The 16,051-nt window shown below is 41.8% G+C and overlaps 1 long non-coding RNA gene across 1 annotated transcript in view; it reads left to right on the top strand.

Annotated features, from left to right (window-relative positions):
- Positions 1–6,298: 6,298 nt before the first annotated feature.
- LOC110349252 (uncharacterized) overlaps positions 6,299–16,051 on the top strand; it is a 30,936-nt gene continuing 21,183 nt past the window's right edge. The window contains exon 1 of the long non-coding RNA XR_002395084.2: positions 6,299–8,192. This is a non-coding gene — a long non-coding RNA (uncharacterized LOC110349252). The remainder of the gene's footprint in view (positions 8,193–16,051) is intronic.

Below are 16,051 nucleotides of genomic sequence, written 5' to 3'. Positions count from 1 at the left end.
TTTATATAATACATCATAGTAAGAAAAATGCCAGTGTTTTCATGCTGAGATTATTTGGTAGGGTTAGTAAAGGGTAATTACCAGTTTGGGTTTATCTTTGTAGTAGAAATCAGTGTTGACTGCATTGATATTGAAATTCAGGACTTAACCTGTAGTATGGAAATCATTTGCACTTAGCAAATCTTCATAGTTATTTTTCTTTTAAATTTATGTTGTTTTGCCTTTAGGGAGTTGATAGGAAGGCACTGTGTTTTGGTGGATAAAGTTAAAATTGTTTCATTAAATGTTAATGGACTTAATAGTCCAGTTAAAAAGAGCCAATATATTAGCCTGTATTAAGCACTCAGTGCTGACATGGCTTATGTTCAGGAATTGCATTTGGGCCCAGAGAGCTGAACATCAGCTGTGAGCATAGGTTATGAATGAGTTTTGCTATAAGGAAATAACCATTCTGTTTATAAATTACTCCAATTTTTAACAAAGCAGCTATTTCAGATTCAACTAATTGGTTTATTTTGGCCCAAAGAAAGATTCAGATATCTATTTGCACATTAAGAGCACAGCATGGCTCACTGAAGTCAACAACAGGATACAACTTGAGTTCCATAAAATTCCTGAATGTGCCTCTTTCTCTAGCACCTTGGTTATAAAGTGAGCTAACAATGTGATAGGGAAGAAGTCATGATTTTAGAGTGTTTTGCAAATGTCCAGGAGATTTTTGCTGATTAGTTTTCTTGGAAAGGGAATAGTTATGTTATAGTAAATATGTGTCTTGAAAAATGCTTTCATTCTTGGCTGATATAAGAGATTTAAAGTTGCACCATTTCCTCCTGATTAGATGAGAATAAGTATTCTTTTGCAGTTGTGAGCAGTTAAAAGTACATTATGCAGAGAGAACAAGGAACACAGGCTCAGCTTAGTCAGCAATTCCACATGTGCTCCCTATTCTTTTCTTCAGGAATCACTAAATCATGTGGCTTTGGCTACATCTTCACTGTGTCTTTTGAAACCAAACAACACTCATTTTGATTTATCTTTTGAGCATTTGGAAATAGAAATGCTTCATGCTCTTGTGACACATGAACTATATAAATTAGATGTAGGCGAAGAACATAATACTCAAGGGTCTCAATTTCCTCCCTCTACTTTATAAAATGGTGAAGATTTCTCTGAGGTCACAACATGCTGTGACAAGAGAGTGTCAAGTACTTTCATTCATTCAATAAGTATTTTTGAATACCAACTGCACTCTTTTTCTACTGTTCCTTTTTTTCCTCTAAAGAAATGTAAAATCTTCACAGACATCTATAGTTATCTTTATCAACAACAATTCTAGCGTTAGAGGTATGAGCCTGGTCCAACAATTCAGTAAAAATAATATAAATAAAATGGTGACAAAGGTGGCTGGGGCAGACATGGAGGAAAGCACAAGATGGATCAATGTGGAGATTACCGACTTATCTTGGTCTTGGTTTCTCAGCAAATGAGAGTTCTCTAAAAGGTATCTTCTTGCTCTTCAATTTTGTGGATCATAACGAAGTTCACTGTCAACAATTGTTTCAGTATAACAGGAAATATTGGTTCTCTAGACCCTCCAGGGGTGTGAATTTTTCTAAAATTCTTGTTTGTACCTGCTTTGAATGTATATTATGTCCTTGTATAATGTCTAAGTACTTTGAAAGCTGTTAGGTACTTTATGGGTAAATGCAAGGCATATATACTGAAAGATCATATCTCTTTAGGATCCATGGATAAATCCTAAGGTCAAGTATCTACTTTGCAGCTCTTTTATAGACAAATGAAGACAAAAGGAATCAGGAAGTTGATAGAAGGAACATGATATAATTAAAAACTAGCCAAGCAAGCCTGAATAGACATTTACCAATCTCTTGCATTCTGTAAAACTATCTTTGGGAAATCATGATAAAGCTCAACCTTCATGGTCTCAGCATGTTTGGCTCTTTGAGAGTGCCTACATGATGCTAAACTAGTAATTTATCAATATCCAGAATCATAAAGTCAATGAGTTGTGGGGACACTGTAGAAAAAGCAATGGTAAGAGCTAACATTTGTTTCTTCCTATTCTCAGGACTAAACTTCTAACATGTATTGACTCACTTAATTCTCCCAGCAATTTTCCTTGGCTTTCTCCTTGACTGGCTCCTTCACCCCATCTTCCTGCTATTATCATCAGGCAGGTGCTGGCTTTTCCCCTCTTCTTTCATGCACACTACGGAATAAGGTTGCAAACTTGCTTCACTGCTGGGCTGAGGGTAGTTTTGGTTTGGTCCATACAGCATCTTCACAAATCAGAGTTAAATGTCATCATTTTAAAAATTGCGACAGTTCATATAAAGATCTAGATTTCTGGCTCTTAGAGTCAGAGGGTGGAGTGGCATTGGGCCCTCAGCATGTGGCTCTGTTTGGCTGCTGCTGAGTTGGGCTATCTGCTTCAGTCCTTTCCTGCCCCTGCCTAGTCCTGTAAACACTAGAATTTCAACCTCTGCATTAAGACATAAATGATGACTTGAAATATTATCTTGCCCCCAAATCTTTCAGGCTCACTGGGAGAGAAGAGTGCTGTAGAGATTACATCCCAGAATGGAATTCTAGCTTCAGCCTATGGAAAGACCTGGAGGACACGTGGGCTTCTACACTCTGTGTCAAGCAAGACCTGTGCCTACTTTCACTGTGCATGAGGATTGTCCTGGGCCTCACATAGGTGGTAACCTGGGCAGCCTGGCTTTCTGGAAGTAAAAGTAGATGAACAGAAGACAAGACAGTCTCCTGGAAGTTGGTGATTTGCCACCCAACTTCACTCACCCCCTTACCTTGAATTCAATACTTCATCCTGCTGAAAGCAGGTGAAATCTGAATTGAATATAGAATTTCTGTGTCAGTTATTTTTAACTTTATTATTATTATTACTGTGAAAGATAAAACTTCAAAGAAGCTGGCAGGTGCTAACTTCAAAGGCCCCATATAAAACACTGTCCACACACTTCAGTTCTGATGAGTAACTCTGTGCAAGGCCATCAGGCATCCAAAGCCAAAAAGGATTTTTACTCTAGCCTCTTAGAGGAAACCTTTCTATTTAAGAATGGAATTTTATATTTTATGTACAACAATGGTAGCTTTATAAATCTTACCTATGTTTTTATTGGCACCCATGTGAGCTTTCTGTGTGTGCAAACTATTGCTATTGCCCAGCTTTTGACAGTGGTTTGGAAGACTGAAGAAATGTATCTTCTTGTTCTTACTTTTATAAGTCTCATGTGATTTTTTAAGCATTACCTACTAGAGGCCCATGTAAGTATATACATGTCTCATGTTTGGCTTTAGCATGTCAATAGTATTTCCCTAGGGAGTTTGTAGTTCCATACACTCAGTGCTTAATGTAAATATGTTAGATATCTGGTTACTTAGATAACTAATTACTGAATATAGGGAGTGAATGAAATAAGACTTTAGTGACCATGCTGCTAATCTTATCATTTATTAAAGGAAGATGACCTTGTGCTAAAGACCCCTTTTGCCTGCAGAAAAGTGAGGGCTTCAAAGGCACACTATATCACTTTATTTCATTTTTTACCTAATCCAGTAATAACTTGGAAGTTTTTCTTAATTACTATTTATCATCCATATATTATATAAATCATAGCATGTACGCTTATGGCACTCAAATATTCAGGTTGTATAAGATACAATTCATGCTCTCAGTGAAAGCAATTGGTCAATGTGCTCTGCTCTATATTAAGCACTAAATTGGAGATATTGATCAATGGACAGATAGACAGATATATGACAGCATTCCAGTTGTTCAAGAAAGGAGTCTACTGGGGGCTGAGCCACTCAGAGCAGACTCACATTCGTCTAGGTTGTGGGCTGGGAGTGAATAGGCAGAGTATGGCCCAATGAGTAGAGGCTTTCAGAGTGGCAAAGGTGGGAATGAAGTTGTAGGGTGATGACATTTAGACTGGACTGAGAAGGATGCAGGATGCAGAGCTTTTACTTTATCCTATAGCTCATGCTGAGCCATTTTATGCAAGGGGGGAAATATGATGAAAGAAATGCCAAGAAATTTAATGTAGAAGTAAATAGAGAAATTGAAAATGCAAGAGGTTGGAAGGCCAGTTAGGAGGGTCTTGAATAATCAAGGCATGAAGTGAGTGGAGACTAAACTAAGATGGTAGAGAAAGGGGAAGCAGGGAAGGGAGGATTTTGGAGAATCAGTTTTTGAAGAAGCTAATGGAACAAAAACAGATGAAACGGCATCCACAGTAATGTACTGTAGTTTCTAACCTGGAGCGGATTAAGGACTGGGAGAGGTGTCCTGTCCCCCACCCCACCTTGTTCACTTTGCTCCCTCCACAAGTCCCTTGCTGGCCCACGAGCAAGGCAAGCACAGTTCCACTTCAGGACCTTCCCTGATTCCTTCATTCTGGGCATTCTCTCCTAGATCTCTACCTGGCTTGCTTGTTTGCTTTGAATCTTGTCCAGGTCCTCTCTACTTATTTGTTAACTTTGCAAATAATGGCGTTTTCAATAAATTATAAGATATTACTTTCCCCAAAGATCTTGCAGGTTCACTGAAAAGGAGAGCTTAAATTATTGGGATTCCTAGGGTGTATCCTAACTAGAGAGGACGTCCTTGAGAACCCCATCCCTCGCTTCTCCTTATCTTGCTTGATTTTTCTTCACAGCACACTCTTTCAGCTGACTATTATATATTTAGTAAGATATTTAGTCATTTTTTTGGTTATTTTCTGCTGCTTCTTATCGAAGCAGCAGAAAGATGTAGCGAAGAATGTAGGGGGCATATGGATAGGGACTTTATTTCCTTTTTTTTCATGGTATAGCCTCAGTGCCAAACACAGTTCCTAGCACATAATTGATAAATATATATTGGTTAAGTAAACAAAACAGGAAAGATAAAGAAGATACTAATTTGGGGAGAGGAGGAGGAGGAGGAAGATGATGAATTAGCTTTACACATGGATTATCCTAGAAGAAGCAACCTTTACGTAGAGGCTGGCAAGAAGTCAAGGCTGGGCATGCACTCTGTGAACTTCAGGGTCTCCCTTCTTTATAAACACCAGGATAGTGTTGTTGGATAGTACTTCTGCCTGGGTGGTGATCTCAGTGTTTTCCACCTTACTTTAGGAGTCCATTTCTTTCCCTGTGTGACTTCCTTTCCCTGGGACAGCAGCCTTGCAATTAGGGGCTGCATGGAAAAGCTGTTGAGTTTCTGAGAGGACAACCTAGAGATCACATTTTCTTTCTTGAGCTGTCAAACACATAACTGCACAATGTTTTCTAGAAACTCCGTGATTATTGGGATAATCTACTCCAAACTTTTTGAAATATACTTGACATAGCCTGTAATAATCCAAATGAGCCCAAAAAGAAAAACAAACAAGGCACACCTGTAGCCCATTCGTTTTCACAGTTTCAATTGCTCTAATTCTCCCTTTTTACAGGAGCGTATTAGGATCACCTGCCAAACTGACTTATGCATTAATGAAGTAGCTCATGTACATTCATTTCATTTTCGTAAATAATCTCTTTAAGAAAACATATCTTTCCTTTTCAAATGCATTCAGCTCAGTCTTTTCTTGACATATATAAACACTTTCTAACATCACCACTGACTGTACTGAAATGGATGAATATATTATAAAGCACGCTATCTTTATTGCTGCCTGAAGTGATCCATTGAGAATATAACTGCCAGCTGTGTACCTTAGGCACATAATTCCATTACCGGATTCTTTCGGAGCCATCAGTTCCATGGCTGGTTCTTTGCTTGACAAACCAGCCATCAAGTTCCAAAGCTCTGTCTCCAGGTCGGATTATTCCAGCCTACTTAAAAATCTGTCATCCTGTGTTAACCTCAGGTCACAGCTTCCGGTCAAAGGGTCTCTTCTGGATAAAGTTGACCCATGTTTTCTTCAGCTGTCCATAAACATTCTCAACCATTGGGCCGGGGATGTAGCTCAGTGGTTCCGCCGTCTGCCTCACAAGCACAAGGTCCCGAGTTTGATCCCAGGTACCAAAAAACAAACAAACAAACAAACATAAACATTCTCAACAAATGCTCATCCTAATTTTAATCCTCTAGCCATACTTGTATGTGGGGAAGGAGCCAGCCACCCTTCAGAAGTGAGTAAGGAGTTTAATATTCTTCTGGCTTTTTTTGTAGGGGGTAGGGGGGTATGTCACTCATTTTCTCCAGATATGTTTGAATATCACATAGCCTACAAAAGAGAGATTAATTTGGGTGGGGCGGGGAGAGGGTAGTTAAAAAAAAACACCTCTTATTCCAGTGTGGAAGTATACGCTGGGTTCATACTTCGCTTTGAGTTGGTGTGGAATTCCTGGATTTTAGATGTCACCCTATCCAAATCTCCTACTTTACAGACAAAAGGTGAGATTTCAACTTCCTGAGGCTCCTAAGGGCTTTGCACAGTTTGGAGCTTTTACTTCCTCTCTTGGTTGACTGACAAGGAAGTTGATATTACCTTTGTCCTCCCACATAAAGACTATCACATCCTGAAGGAAGAGTAGTTGGATCACTTGAACAATTTGTTTAAATTTCATAACAGGAATGATGAGAGGAGGAGTAACTGGGTCAGAGCAAATGGTAAGCATGGATGGGTTTGCTAGAAGGAGGGTGACCAAGGAAACAGTGGAGGAGGGTAACATAAACAGGGAGGTTGCCCAGGATACACTGAGCACAATTTTGTACCCCAGTGGAAGACACTGGAAGCCACTTTCTTGGCTGCCTTTGCTGCAGTATTTCTAGGCTGCTGTTGTCTCCTTCCAAGGTAAGCTGTGTGGTTGGAATCTACAAATCTAGGTGTGTAAGGGATGAAGACGTTGTTATTGTTTTTATGGTAGGGATAGCTACCATTTGTTGAAAACTCAACATGAACTGAAAACTGCTGTGTATATGGCTTATCTTATATAAATCATTTTTTCAAAAAAACTTTGGAGCTTGGTATTCTTTTCTTTATCTTAGAGATTGCTGAAGTTCCTTGGCTAGGTACTCCTGGAAAATGGCACATTTGGGATTTGAACCTGGCTTTAGTTAGCTTCAAATTTCATGTGACAGAGTACTAAATAAGTAATTTAAACTCTACTCATTAACCATGGACTCCATGTCCTTAATATTCCCCTTTTATGTGATTCTAGTCAGCCCAGGGCAGAATAGCATTAGAGAGACAATAGCAAAAAGATCCACTGCCTCTTCAGCTGTTTTTAAGTTCATATCTCAATGACGCCTTCTTCATGTGCACCAGCCTTTTGAATTCCTGAGGCACTTATCTCATTCCAGATGTCTAGCAACACTTTATGTCCTACAGCTAAATACCTTCCCCTTATTATGCCCTTGAGATGTAGCCCCATAACATGAAATAAAGCCAAGTAAAACACTTTTCTTCTGCTTAATGTTGACAATCATTCTTGTTCTTATTAATTAATAACTAACAATATTAAAATATGATACTGAAGGTCTTTAAAAGTCCAACAACAAGAAAAATATGTATATGTAGGCAATAATTCAGGAGAAGAAATACATCTTGAAAAGGAATGGAAAGGGAAGAAGAGAGATCAAGATCAAGCAAATACCATAAACAGATGGTACAGATTTTGCCTGCATGAAGTGGGGTGCTGGGGTGTGTGTTTATCCAGATCCACCTGCTCAGTGGAAACCTCCAAACTCATTCCTGAGTTGTCCGATGATGGGCATTCTGATAAAGAGGAATATGCCTTGTTACTCTGGTTGTAATCCTAGACAAGAGTGAAGTTGTGAGGAAACACGATGATTTAGGTGAGTTTCTGGGTCTGATTAGCCTTCTTTGTGAGAGTTCCTGGCAAAAAGGGGTCTATACTGGTGGAAGTTTTGGGGCACAGGAGGGCTCTGTGCAGAAGGAGGAAAAGGGCGAAAGGAAATATTCAAGACATTGTTGCCTTGGGCTTCCTTTGAGGACGGCTGGCTGCAGCTCCAGGCTGGACAGAGTCCCAGAAGCAACGGCTCACCCTTGCTTTCCTTCAATTTAAAACATTAAGGAAATGCAAGTCACCATGGAGACTCAGCTCTCTCACGGAGGAGCTCATGGAGGCTCAGCTGTCTCATGAAGGCTGCTCAAGAGGACAGACTGCACTTCTGAAGGAACAGGTTATTTGTGCATGTATGTGTCTTTATTGTCTTCATCTCTCCTCATTTACTGGAGGAAACTCAGCTTTCTTTGCATGTATGTGGAAAGTGTGCAATGGGGAAAATGTAGTTGTTCATAGCCCTATGACCTTGGACATGTTACTAAAGTAGTTTGGGTTGCAGTTGCTACTGTATGAAGTGGATTTTATAGGTAATATGGAATGTTACATTCTTCTTTGAGAAATATCACCATCTTATGCAGATGAAAGTCTTTTTTTTTTTTTTTTTTTTTTACCGTATGTCTCCTTCCTTCATTATGAAGAATACTTCCTATCAAGAGGGAGATAATGGAAGAAGAAGCTTTGCCTGTGTAAAGGTCTGTTCAAATACAAAAGTCTTCATCAATACCTGTGTTATGATGGGGGCCGGGTATTTAGCTCAGTGGTTTTGCCGCCTGCTGCACAAGAGCAACGACCCAAGTCCGAGTTCGATCCCCGGTACCAAAAACAAACAAACAAAAAAAAAACTTGTGTTATGAAAGAAAACATCCAAACCTCTATGCTGCATTTAGATTCTATTTTCCATTTGTTCTGGTCTGAGTAAGGAGAACAGCTCATTACTGTCCTGGGCCAGAGCTTTTTATATACTTTAAAAAAAAACATTGCTAGCTAATCCTGTAACCTTCTCTCCTCCAAATGGAATTGCTTGGGTTCCCTTAACCTCTGCCAATCTGTATTGTTTCAGACCTCAAATCACTTCTGTGGCTTTCTTCTGAGCGGACTCCAGTTTCTACCTCCCCCAGTAAGTGCAGATTTCAGAGCAGGGCCCTGCACTCAGGGGGAGTTTGCTCAGGTTGTGTGGCTGGGAAGGGGAGGTGAGGATGGAGTGGTGAATAATGACAGCAGTCACTTGTTCCTACTCAAACGAGATGTGAAAGGCAAGAGGAGTCAGTAGACTTTGCATAACAGAAGTCAGAACTTTTTTCCACCTCCTCATTTTTCTATCAGAGTTTCTTAAACAATAGTGCATACATCGGTGAGCCATTTCCATGTGAAGCATTTAACAAGGCTTTGCCAAGGACCCAGTACTTTTACTGGAATTCTAAAACTGTTAACTGTTGATCCCTAGATAGAATCCTGCCTGTGGACAGGGAGTATTTTGTTCACACAGTTAAAAGTATGTTTTAACTAGTTATTGACATTTTAAAATGAGAGGTTTAACCTAAGAATCATCCAGATGTCAAGCTTCTTTCAATCCTGGAGGTTGGGGAATATTTGCAGGCCTGGAACCCTGGGCTGGAGCTGAGGAGTGGCTTCCCTCGCTAGATGGGGAGCTGCACACTGTTAAGGACTGATGTGTCCGTATGTGCATAATCCAGCCACATGCTGAAGCCCTAACCCCCTTGCAACCCTATTTGGAGATGAGGCCATTAAGGAAGTGATTATGGTTAAATGGTCTCAAGAGTGGGGCCATAATCTGATAGAACTAGCATCCTCATATGAGGAAGAAACACCAGATTGTCTCCCTCTCTGTTTCCCTACACACACAGGACAGGGCTTGTGAAGATGCAGTGAGAAGGCAGCCATCTGTAAGTCACGAAGGGAAGGCCTAACCAGAACCAACCCTAATGACACCTTGATCTCAGACTCCTAGCCTCTGGAATTGTGAGAAAATACATTTTTGTTGTCTGTGACATTTTGTTACAGCAGCTTGAATAGAGTAAGATACCCATTGTATCAGTTAGCAAACTGGAGACTGAAGGATCCAATCGAAGGTCTGGAGCTCACTGCAGTGTCCTCTGTGAGTCCGTTCAGGAGGCTGAAGGGTCTGAGATGGAGGCTGAAGAGTCTGTGCTGGAAGCCAAAAGGTGACATCCAAGGTGGAGGTGAAAATGGCAGCTCCTCCAGTCTTCTTCATTTCCCCTTTATACCATCCAGGTGACAAGCCACCCCAGAGTGGATCTTCTGTCTTCAGTCAATCGCCTCAGCCACACTTAGAACTATGCTGATTTAATTTAGTTGGGTATTTCTTCCTCAAGTTGTCACAATCAGTTACTATCACACCCATATACTCACTTACTTTGTGTGTAGCTTCTATGGCTATTTGAATTTGAGACCCCTACAGTAGCCTGGCCTTCGGGAGTGAATGCTCAGTTCCTACACTCTGTCCATTGGTAACACAGAGCAGCTTATTAGAGATGTTCAAATACATATCACAGGACAGAAGAACAGTCAGTGGCTGGGAAGGGAGGGACAGCAGTGAGGACTTCACAGTGAGGATAGAGGGTCCCAGATGGGTTTGAGAAATGAGGAAGATTTCAACAAATGGATGTGAAATGGGAGGCAGAGCAAAGGTACACAGGCAGGAAAGTGGTGGTGTGTTTGGAGTGCAGGCTTCATTGAGGTGTGTGAGTGTGTGTGTGTGTGTGTGTGTGCGCGCATGCTCATGTGGTGGGATTGATAGGAGATAAAGCCATAAAGGGGAGCAGGGTCACACCCCAGCCCTGAATGTCACACCAAGGATCTGGTTTAATTCTGGAGAGAATGAGGAACTCCCTGAGGGGCTGGGAGTGAAAAACTAGGTGATGAGAAGTATGTTAATTAATTAAATAAATGTTTACTGAGAATATTCAATGTGCCTGGTATTGAAGGTAATGGTTATGGACAAGAAAGAAGTTAAGTCTCTGCTCTTGTGGAGTTGAAAGAAATAAAGGAATATATGCATACATACATACATCCATCCTAACTCATAAGTAGGAATGCCATGAAGAAAAACAAAGCAGGATAAGGGGGTAGAGTGCAAGGGATGGCATGATATTTGGGTGTAATGTCAGAGTGTAGGAGAATATAATTCTACACGGAGGGACTAGCAAGTGCAAAGGCCCTGAGGCAAGTATACAGTTATGGTCAACAATAATATAGAGGTTAATCTAGTAACAGGAAGTCTTGGGGGAAGTGAGATCAAAGTATTCAGGAGTCAGATGTTTTCAGGCAGGGAACCCATACAGTGTGAGGACTGATCAGGAAGCAGGATTGGAACAGTGATACCAGTAGGAATGATGAAGGCCTGAGCCAGGGCTGGAGAAATGGGGTTGTAATTGTAGAGTCATAGACTGGGAGAGGGGCACATTTTGGACCAGTACACAAATGAAGTGCCTAACAGAACTGGGCTTGGGGAAGCCGGCATTGGCTTTGAGGACCGATGACATGGTGACCTACCTCACAGGCTCTGGATTCCGTGTTCAGTGGCAATTCTCAGGGGAGGGAGAATCAGGGAAGGGAGGGTTCATCTGTTTCCACAGCTCACAAGCCCAGACAGTCCCCATCCGGCTTCTGGGAGAAGTCAGGTGCTCTTCTTCTAAAAAGCACAACACTGTCACTTAATGGCACAGACCTCTGCCAAATGTCCCCCAAACCTGCTGGCCCTAAAATAAACTGGCTTGTCCTACCAAGTGGAGATAAAGACTTGAAACCCAATGCGGGAGTAGTGGTGGTTACTGCGGGCCAGAATATGTGTTGGCTTGGTATAGTTTCTCCTCGGCAGTTTTCTTTTTAAGGCTTAAGTGAGCAAAGGTAAACAGTCCTTTAGAATCATATAAAGTCCTTCCTCCACACTGTGCTGGTCAGCGAGCACGGTCATTGCCTTTGGCATTCTGCTGTAATTTTCCCCCTTGGTGTTTTCCTTCCTTCTTGTTTGGCTGGGAGGGTTATGAGCTCCTTAGGAAAGAATGCTGCGCTTTCTCTGCTGGCCGTGCTGAGGGGCAAACATTCCAAAAAATGTCCGCTGTAAATACCTTTGGTGAGCGCGCCCTCTGCTGGTGCACCTTGTCAGTCTCCGTTGTCATTTCCTGACAATGCTGCAGGTTTAGGCTTAGTTATCATTTTGATTTTGAAAACGGGCAAAGGAAATGAACAACAACAGCAGCAACAACAAAAACCCAAACATATCCTTGAGGATAAATTGATGTCTTCTAAGTTTCTAGAACCTTCTTCTACAATTTTAATCTGTACTTGACTGTAGTCTCTGAATCTTCTGGCTCAGTCTTACTTTGAGGTTACACTTGGCCTTTTACTAATACAGAAAAAAGGTAAAACTGGCAATAGTTTGGGGTGTTGTGGCAGTTCATCTGTCCACTCTTCTATCTATGTTTCTATATTTATTAAGTGCCTACCCAATTTGCTGGGTGTTTGAGGGCCAGGTGTTGTTCTAGCGCCTTTGGGATCCTAATGAGTAAGTCCTTGCTTTTGCTGAGCTTGGAGTATGGTGGGAAAGATGGGCTGGTAAACAGGAAATTATAACACCAGGTGGCAACTCCCAGAAATGAGAATGAATTTAGGAGTCATGGGGGGCATGAATGAGTTTCTTTGGTTATTCAGACCAAAGATGAAAAGAAATAACCCCCCTCCACCATTACTCCTGATGCTCACATCTCCTATGATTGCTCAAGACTGCATGATGAGCAAAGCTTATATGTAATATATTTCTGCCACAAATTCCACAAAGGGATTTTAGATCTCAAAGGGCTAGAAAAATATATGTCATTTTCTCCTAATTTTTCTTGTAAGTTAAAGAAAAGAAAAAAATTCTTTTATGATTTGAACATTTTGAGAAATTCTCTAAATGTTGAGAGCTTCAACTGATTAAAATGCTTCTAATTGCAAGATACTAATGTATCACAGAAAAAGTTCTACACGGGTTTTGTTAGAAATCAAGACTTAGATAGAAACACTTTTCCTCCATAAAAAGCAGTTATATTTGATGAGACATTCCCAAAATCATTCTTCCAAGTGGGAGGCTTGTTCTCCTACCAAGCTCTTGTGACATTTATCTTTTGGCTCTAACCCATGATCTTGTAGCTCTGAATGCTACTCAGTGTCTCATTGACCTTTAGTCTGTCTTGTATTTGTTTTATTTTAGAAAATTTATTAATGCAATTTTCTGAATTTTTCTCTATTCCCTGGATCCTTTGCATATGAAAAAACTTTAATCAAAATTGGGTGAAAGAAGAACAACAAATGGTGGCATGGCTGTGGAGAAAAAGGAACCCTCCTTCATTGTTGGTGGGAATGTAGTAAACTAGTACAACCATTATGGAAATCAGTATGAAGATTTCTCAAAGCACTAAACTTAGAAATTCCATATAACCCAGCAATCCCCCTTCTAGGTATCTTCCCCAAAGATCTTAAGACATCGTACTACAGCAATACATGCAAACCAATAATAGCTAAATTCTAGAAGCAGCCTATTTACCTAGCAGTCCCACTTCTATAAATCTATCCAAGGAAATAACAATGGTTGTGCACAAAATTATAGATACAGATGCTGTCACTAAAGCATTGGCTGTACAAGTGCACAGGTGTGTGTGTGAAATCATCCCCCACTTTTATGGATTGAGCTATGAACCTCAGACTTCATAGGTTGAAATCCTAACTGTTAGGACTGTAGGATGTGACTGTATGTGGAGGCAGGGCCTTAAAAGAGGACATTTAGTTCATATGGGTGAGCCCTAACTGAGTGCAACAGTGTCCTCATAAGAAGAGGCAATTAGGGTATAGATATACTCAGAGAAAAGACAGCAGAGGAAATAGCCACCTACGAGTCAGGATGGGGGAGGCCCCTAAATGAAATCCACCTGCTGACATCTTGATCTTGGACTTCTAGCTTCTAGAACACCAAGGAAGTAAATTTCTGTCACTTAAGCCATGCAATCTGCAGGACTTTGTTATGTCAGCCCTAGCAAGTGAATGGGCTCACGTGCGCGCGCGCACACACACACACACACACACACACAAACAGATACACAAAGGAAACCATTCTAAATGCTGTGCAGTAGGGATCTAGTTAAATGTGCTTTGGCTTCTCTGCACAACGGAACTTCATTTATCAGTTTAATGTGACGGAAATGGAAAGCAGACTATCAAATACTCTGTACAGTATTGTAAAACACATTTATGTGTGATGGATGTTCCTTTGCTCTAAGAGGTGGCACACTCCTTTACCTGTTTAGGAAAGTAAAATGGGTGTTACTGGCAGCTGGACGGTGCAGTTCCCAAGGGAATGTGAGTCATGTTCATAGTGCATGGATGGTGCTGACAAGGCCGCCCTGCAGTCAGGCTTGGGACACGGTAAAGACAAGGCCACTCTACGACCACAGAAATGTCTGAACATCCTCTTCTAATATGAGTAACTGCTGTTGTCTTTCTTTTTAAATGAATGACAAGTGTCACCCTCTTTATTTTTCTTGCTAGATAAAAATTTAGTAATTCAGCACTAAATCGTCCCTTCTTGGGAGAGTGCAATCCAGATCTGATCCATGAATTGAAGATCCCCCCCCCCCCCATTGGGCATTCCTTCCCATTTGTCTTGGGAGAGGCTCTTCTAGACTCATTCAGTTCTCAAGGATTTTGGGTGTCAGAGGGGCTTATTCGAATTCATAGGCAGGTAGCTTCCTTTCTTCTGTGCCAAGCTGAGCAAAGGAATCTTTTGCTGCAGAACAAGGCCAGAGATGTCGGCTTTAGTCCCCTTTCCCACAAGCCAGTTCATTACTCGAGGGGTATCTGGGAGTGGACCTCGAACATGGCAAGAATCAAGATGAAACACATGGCTTTGGTCTGGGAATCACGGGCGGGAGCTGTTTATCAGACCTTTCTGAAAGATTGGAAAGCAGGGCTTCCAAACACCAGCGGGGGCTATGTGTGGGGCTGTCTGGGAGCTTGCAGTGGCCAGAAATCCCAGGCCCATGCCTAGAGACTCTGAAGTGAGCTGTGCCTGGAAGCACCCTGTGATGAGACTTACCTGGTGATTCTGTGTAGCCACTCTGGGGAACCCTGAAGAAGGGTGATACCTCTCTGGGCCTTGAGGATCAATAGCTCTTGGTAATTAAACTTCGTTTAAGTATTTGCTTGCTGTGAAGTCTGTTAACTATTGCTGCCTGTTGTCAGCATGGTTTTTAAAAACTTTTAATTTTTAAACTATGCCTCTGGGTCTCAGCACTGGGTGCATGTGCTCAAATTAAAATATACACAAGTGAACACACTATATCCCAGCCCCAAATACATTTTAATTTGGTTTAACTAATTAAACAAACAGGAGTGAATCATGCCACCGGGCTGCCAGTGCGAACCCGCGGCGCTGGGTGGCCAGGCAGGGAGTAATGCAGCACATGCTTCCACTTCCAGCAGAACCTAGGCGCCCGAGCGGGAGCAGTTTCACGGTGAATTGATGTTCGCTCAGTGAGTTTCAGAGGAGTCGTTGTGAGGCAGCTGGAAGAGAGGCCTGGGTGGGAACACTCAGGATGGAAACGCTGGGTTGGGGACCTCAAGGGTCCTGGGAGAAGGCGATTGAGAGGCACGGACACAAGGAGGGAGCAAGAGACCAGAAAGCTGCCTTCGGCAGGGGTAAAGATCAGCAGAAAGCTGTGTACGTCCGGCTCTGGGCGACTTTACTGAGGGGCTGACAAAGTCCTCCTCCTGCCGCAGCATGTGGCTGTTCCTAGAAAAAAAAATCATTTAGTAAGCAGAATGAATTCTTCATGAAAATAAAAAACTACACTCTACGTCGTTCCAGCAAGGAAATATCTTGAGCTTCCTGGGAGGCAGTTGAATTGGCTCTGTCTTGAGCTCCCACTACTAGGTTTTAAGTTATATGTCCCCGTTTTAGGGACAGAAAATACAGTGATGGCGTCTGAAGTTGGAAGCCACAGCGGCAGCCAAACAGGCCTCTGGCCTCCCCGAACAGCTGGGATCTGGGGGCGGAAGGGCGCCAGCGAAGTGGGCAAGAGCGGATTTCTCCACAAGGCAAAGGGCTTGTACGCTTGAGCAGGTTTCCAGCGGGGCGAGCCACCGTTTCCCACCTGCTTCAAATCCAAAAGGGACTGGGATCCCCAAACTCCTG

This window comes from Heterocephalus glaber, unplaced genomic scaffold, assembly GCF_053883595.1.
Source record: "Heterocephalus glaber isolate CG9 unplaced genomic scaffold, H.glaber_assembly_v1.0 deba00001504, whole genome shotgun sequence".
In the NCBI taxonomy this organism is placed as follows: domain Eukaryota; kingdom Metazoa; phylum Chordata; class Mammalia; order Rodentia; family Bathyergidae; genus Heterocephalus; species Heterocephalus glaber.
The sequence above is the reverse complement of the archived record's forward strand: the minus strand, read 5'-3'. Positions and strand labels throughout refer to the sequence as shown.